Below are 6,205 nucleotides of genomic sequence, written 5' to 3' on the forward strand. Positions count from 1 at the left end.
CATTTTACTGATAAAACGCATGAAAAAAGAAAATTGTATTCATCAGTTCAGGCAGTGCCATCAAAAAAGTGTAACCCCTTTTGTCCCCAAATAGAGACAGTACAATTAAAGCAATTGGCAATTAATTAGATCCGCATGAGATCATGCTGACCCTGCAGATGAACTCGTTAGTGAGTTGTGAACTCGAGCTATCGATTACAAAGTGCGTTGGAGCTGATTGAAGACGTGACATCATGCCATGCCATGGAAAAACCATCATCTATAAGAGTTGACCGAAACCCAACCATGCCATATGGTAATATGGAGAGGCCAATTTTAACGCAGATAAACTCTCCTTCTCTCTCTCTCTGCACCGTGAGCACTTGGGAAACCATACCGACTACGCTGATCTACAGTGGAGGATACTGTTGCATAATTTCAACAACTTCTATGAAAGAGAAAAGAAAGGAAAGGTCAAATTTCAGTGCAAAGTGTTAATAAAAACGCATAGCCTACACACGTAGGCTTATAAGATATATGCACACGCAGCCAAGCAACACACCAAACATTTATTTTCTTTGGTTATCACATTTACACAGGTTCCATGCCCAAAACCTACCAAACTAAACTAACACCACCCAGGAATCTCAGTGAAATGTTAGGAGAGGCCAACACCGATTCTATATTGTGGTTGTACGCTTTTACTCTACACCTTTATTGTAATGGCATAAATGGTGCCATTAAGTGTGTTGCGCTTAGCCACCGTGCCTGAGAAGGCGGCGCGCGCACGCTCACACACACACGCGCAAGGGGGTGGGGTAGGGGGGCGCGCTCAATTAACCTAAATGGAAACAGTTTTCATTCACCGCAGTAAGTCACTCCTCTGTTTTCTGGTCTCTTCTCCCCTCTGAAGCAATTTCTCAATACATATTTTATGATGGTATGGTGAACCCCGTGGCAGGGCAGAGCGGCGCAGAGATCTCAACAGCCCCGTGGGTTGCAATTATTAGAAATTAATTGGGTTCGAGACCCACACAGCTGCAAGTATAAACTAAAAGACCGTCTCACGTACAAGTTAACAAATTAGTCTAATTCAATAACTGTTTAAAGCGAGGAATCCTTCATTCAAACAAAACAGGTTTTAGATTTTAATGTATTGCAGTAGCGTACTCAGCCATTAAGGGGTTAAAAAAATAACATGATCTGCGTTGGGGGCTGTTGAGGCAGACTAAAAGTGAAAAGGGAGCCTCCGGCGCAAGGAAATTACCAGCGCCCGTGTGCCCTTTGAGCAAGGTAATCAATCAAGTGATCAACAGGGATATTTATCACTGCTTTGTCTTACCAAACATGTTTCTAGAAACACAATAAAAATATATAAAATCAGGATATTCTTGGATGTGCAGCCCATTATTTAAAACAACAAACATTAAATAAATATTTTCCAACAAAGACATAAAATCACTGCTTTGCTGTGAGGCCTATTAGGCCTACTGTAGCTTAGACAAATGTTAGGCACCTGTTGAGTCCAGAATTGACTTTATTTATTCCCTGTATTTATCACAGCTATCTGGCGATTATATTGTATGGGTTTCCTGCTTTTTGCCTTTTTTTTAGTGTTAAGACCTGCAACACAGGTTTAGCGCAGTGCATGCTGCCCCTGTGTGGAGAATCATCGACCCAAATCAAACGCAGAAGCTCTCAATGAACAGCTAGGGCAATAAAATAATACACTGCCCGGTGAAGACGGACTATTTTCACCGTTAAAGATATTACCCCAAATAACAAGGCAACATGAAACTAAAAGAAGTGGCATTTCTGACAACCACAGCCACACAGGTGTTGTATTTTTATGGTGTATTTTTGCAGAAGATCTTTTAAAAATGAGGCAGTTTCCAAGTGAACATCGAATTTATAAAAATCGCACCTTAAAACGCATTGTCAATTTCAAGGTCAAGGCATCCTAAAAAAGTAAAACGAAAGAAAACTTTAGTCCAACAATTTTATATAGCCTACACAATACTGCAACCAAATACAACATGACAGCATAGTGACTGATAATATTTAAGCTGTTTTTCTTATTATTTTTCGTGGTGTTGTATATGTTTATTCAAGGCGGGTGCAGTTCTATGTGGCCTTTTATACTCTTGCATAAAACCATATTTCACTTATTTTTAATGAAGGCATGCTGCCTAATAGACTATTGATTCATTTGTCAAGCATAAATGTTTGTACCATATGAGAACAAAAATAAGACCATTGAAAATTGTATTTCCCCTAAATATTGGCTATGTGGACTATTTATTATATGAGGATATATTTATATTATTTGAAAGTGATTTAACAAGCGGCAGTGAAATGTCCAAAATGTTACCAAATTTAAGTCAAACCCATTTAAACTAATTTTATTTACCTTTCAAAACAATTAAAAACCATAAAGATCCCCACGTGTGAAGCACCCAACCACTAATTGCAATACGAGTCTGTAACAGTTCTTGTTCTACCTGCTGAGGCTGATTCAGTGCAAAGACACGGCCATCCGTGTTGTTGACATTTCTTTATACTACACTGCCCTCTAGTGGTCACCAGTAGCGTTTACTGCAACATCCAAATGTCTCAAATCAAAATAAATAGGCTACAGATTCTTGGATATCCTGCAGCTACACTGTAAATCCTCATGACTGTATGTACAGGACAAATAATCTAATTGATTATGGGTTTTATCATTTAATTGCTTGTTATGGATCAAGCGAATAACCTGAAAAGCAGAAGGTAAGGTGACAGATTAATGAGCTGGCCTGGCTTGTACTGAAGTAAAGTGCATTTTAACAGCCACTTCTGGACTCAGTATCCGGCATGGCAGACAGATTACGATGCGCTCCTGAGACAATTTGCGGAAGTAGCATCGATAGGGTTGGTGTTGGCCACGAACATATTTATCTCTGAGGGCTGTCTTACCCACATAAACGCAGACGATCCAGGACACGAACTCATCCCCATCAATTTCAAGTGGCATTCTCATTGCGCCAATCCCATCAACAGAGAGATGTGACACATAATCAATGAGACAGTCGATCAGGTCTATTTATCGTGGTTTCCAGTAACAGCGGACAGTGGGATCCTTGTCAGGTTCCCGGTTGCAGGGCAATTAAGGGAAGATACAGATGAATGAGATGCTTAGAACACAGAGCAAAAACGAGTTAATCTTTTACCGTGTCTGCAGCTGACTTACAGCGCAGTCCATCTGAATGCGAAATAGACAGGAAAACTCAAAAAATGGCTTTGTATGAACATTTTCAGGAGATGCTGACTTCATAAATTTAGAGGTTGCCCAGGATTTAAGATAACCTTCAAGGTGGTCTCTGCCACTGAAGCCCTCAGAGATACTGTATGTAATCAACAGGTAATTCCCATTAACTGTGATATTGCACTGCACTCCTCTCTCCAAAAACCATAGTGGAAGCAGGAAGAGAGGCTACTGTCTTGCTTGCAGTAGCCTCTCAGGCCCGTGCAACCCTTCAGCCACAATAATGCTCTCACTACAAGGACGCGGAATCACCAGGATGCAAACCTTTAACATTTGGTAGAGTTGAGGCTGTTAAATAAAGCATCTGTGATGTTATGTGGACAGTTAATTAATAATCACCTTTATTTGTGTATGTTACACACAAAGAATTTGTTTGCAGTGCCAACTCAACCAAAGGCTCTAACTATTGGGAGCAACTTGGGGGTTCCGTTTCTTGCCCAGGGACACTTCGACACATGGACTGCAGGCACCGAGATTCGAACCTCTGGTTGAGAGATGACTGCTCTACCCACTGAACCACAGTGAACATACTGAAATATTTTCATTTTATTACATTTAGACGAGACCCCAGCTATGGGATCCACATAGGATCTTTATGAAATTTATTTTACTCACCTAGGTGGAGAAATCCCAAGAAGACAATGGAGGAATAGCACTTTTCACAGGAGAGCAATCGGAAGCACCATTTTCTCAGGTCAGTGACACTGTATTTTTATATAAATGTACAGAGTAGAGTATAATCAATACCACAACCCATACCCATGTGTCATTGCCATACCTCCTGCTGTAAACCCGCTTTGCTAACTGGAGTTATATGTTAGCACAAATAAGAACATGCATGTATTGTATAGGAACTCCAAATCAGTTAATTGCCTTGGCTACAACTGATACACAACAGGATATTTTCACAGAAAACTTTTTGGAAAGTTTAATGTTTTGGAGTATTTGTGTGCATAGGCTACTGTCTACTGAGATATGTTTATAAGAGCTGATGGCCTTTACCTTAAGGGATTAGGTCAAGGCACATACTGCAGCCATTGGCCTCAGTCCAAGTGCAATAATTGTGGTTATATTGCAATAAAAATCCAATTTCATAGTTACTTATCTCCGGTAAATGTTGATTAAATGTGTATCTGACACACTGAAATAACAGCTTGAAGTGATCTTACTTAAACAAACACACATTGCGTTTTTCAACTCAAGCTATACTTGATCCAAATACTGGACATCCTGTTTCAAAAATATGCCTATTAAGTTTAGAAACGGAAATTACTGAAATGATATCAATAAAAAAATTAAGGGGGTATCCTATTAACACCCCCCCACCACCACCACCACTGCCAAAGTCAGGCTGAAGATTTAACCCTTGCTGCTTTACCTACTACACGAAGAAGGTGGCCTATATTTTTTGAAGACAATATTGCATTTTTGAGAGTTCAACAAAATCTTATCATCCACATATTGTGTTTTGGAGTATGTGTGACAGTGGGCCAATCTTTAGCTGATAAAGACTCAGCACACAAGCTGATTTAAGGTGTTGATTGTTGAGGATTCCCATTTTATAGTTTCACCAAAAGGTTCATCTAACGAAGGGAGCTCGTTGTAGACCACTGACATCTAGTGGACATGTTTTGTGTAGCAAACAGTTGCACCACAAGCTCCTGCACAACACAATTACTGTGAATATGTAGGCCTAAAGCCCAGCAGCTTATAATGTTGCAGTCATCAGGAGCTTGAAGCCCTAGCTCACTCTCTAAAATAACCCTCGCGGCTTTGTTTGTTATTGTTCACCGGACAATCAGGAAAACATCAGGTGCTTCGAACCGAGGCTTTATTTAGAAACGTCCCCTTTGCTCCACACAATGTGATTGTGACTTTGCTACTAGTGTTTTCGGGAGTTGCTTGTTAACTAGGTGGTGTATGGTGGCAGTGGCAGGCATTGGAACCCAAATTAACCGAACAATCAAGAATTAAAACAATATAACAATATTTTAAGGATTAAACCGGGGACATATCTGCTTTTCCAACAGGAATGAGGCAGAGGAGCATTATCACGGGAGTGCAGGTAAGAGTTCGCTACCTAGTTACTACTTAGGTTACTTCCTCCCTCCGATTAACTATGTTGTAAACGTTTGTGCAGCCACCTTGTAAAAAGCTTTCACCGAAACTTACTGCTGAAGAATTTCCCAGAGCTGAGCAGACCATGGCGACTTTAGGACAAATTAAGTGTAACCCTTATGTTATATCAACGATTAGTTGCGTTTCAGTCTTTACATGCGTTTAAAAAAAAAAGTACACGCACCTCCCCAAAGCAAACTTTTTGGATCAGGTGCGCAGGCCGAGGAGTGGCTGTTGAGTCAGTCAGCTGAGCAGGAGAACAGACATCACTCCATGGTGCACAATCAGCCAGTAAAAGAGACAGTATGAGCAGTTTATCAAACTGTTGAACACAGACCTTACACACTTTACTTGCAATGCTAATGATTGAGGTGTCCAGAGCGGACATTTAACCAATCAGAGGCGACTGCTCTGTGCGCACGAATCCCCTCCCCCGTCGCCTTCCTGGAACCTGAGTTTAGTACCTCTTCCTGAGGGGTGTCGAAATTTAGCTCCCCGCGACGCACCTCCAAATCGGGCGCATGACAGGAAACAGACAGGTATTACTCGTCTGGGTAGGTACCTATAATGGAAAAACCTCTTATTGGAGTAAAAGGATTCGTATGCGCACCAATTCAATGCGCCACAAAACTATTATTGTGGAGCATCTTAGCCTAATCTTTTTTCTTTACTGTTTTCAGAGTAACCTAACTTAGTTGCTGTACCACAATGCTGGCACGGAAGCATAATAGAAATGAAACATTTCTAACAATTCTGAGCTGTCATTTAATTCATAACATGATATTTATCAGAAGGATGGGACAG

The 6,205-nt window shown here is 40.7% G+C and overlaps 1 protein-coding gene across 2 annotated transcripts in view; it reads right to left on the bottom strand.

Moving 5' to 3' along the window:
• mecom (MDS1 and EVI1 complex locus) overlaps window positions 1–5,489 on the bottom strand; it is a 148,541-nt gene extending 143,052 nt beyond the window's left edge. Inside the window, exons 1-2 of one of the 2 annotated variants that reach the window (XM_020600341.1) lie at window positions 5,456–5,481; window positions 3,899–3,987 (exon numbers count right to left, since the gene is read on the bottom strand). The gene's annotated coding sequence lies outside the window, so the exon portion shown is untranslated. Of the gene's footprint in view, window positions 1–3,898; window positions 3,988–5,455 lie in introns of both variants that reach the window. The other variant, XM_020600343.1, reaches the window with a different exon arrangement.
• Between the last annotated feature and the right edge of the window lie 716 nt (window positions 5,490–6,205).

Source organism: Monopterus albus, unplaced genomic scaffold (genome assembly GCF_001952655.1).
Source record: "Monopterus albus unplaced genomic scaffold, M_albus_1.0 scaffold46.1, whole genome shotgun sequence".
Lineage (NCBI taxonomy): Eukaryota > Metazoa > Chordata > Actinopteri > Synbranchiformes > Synbranchidae > Monopterus > Monopterus albus.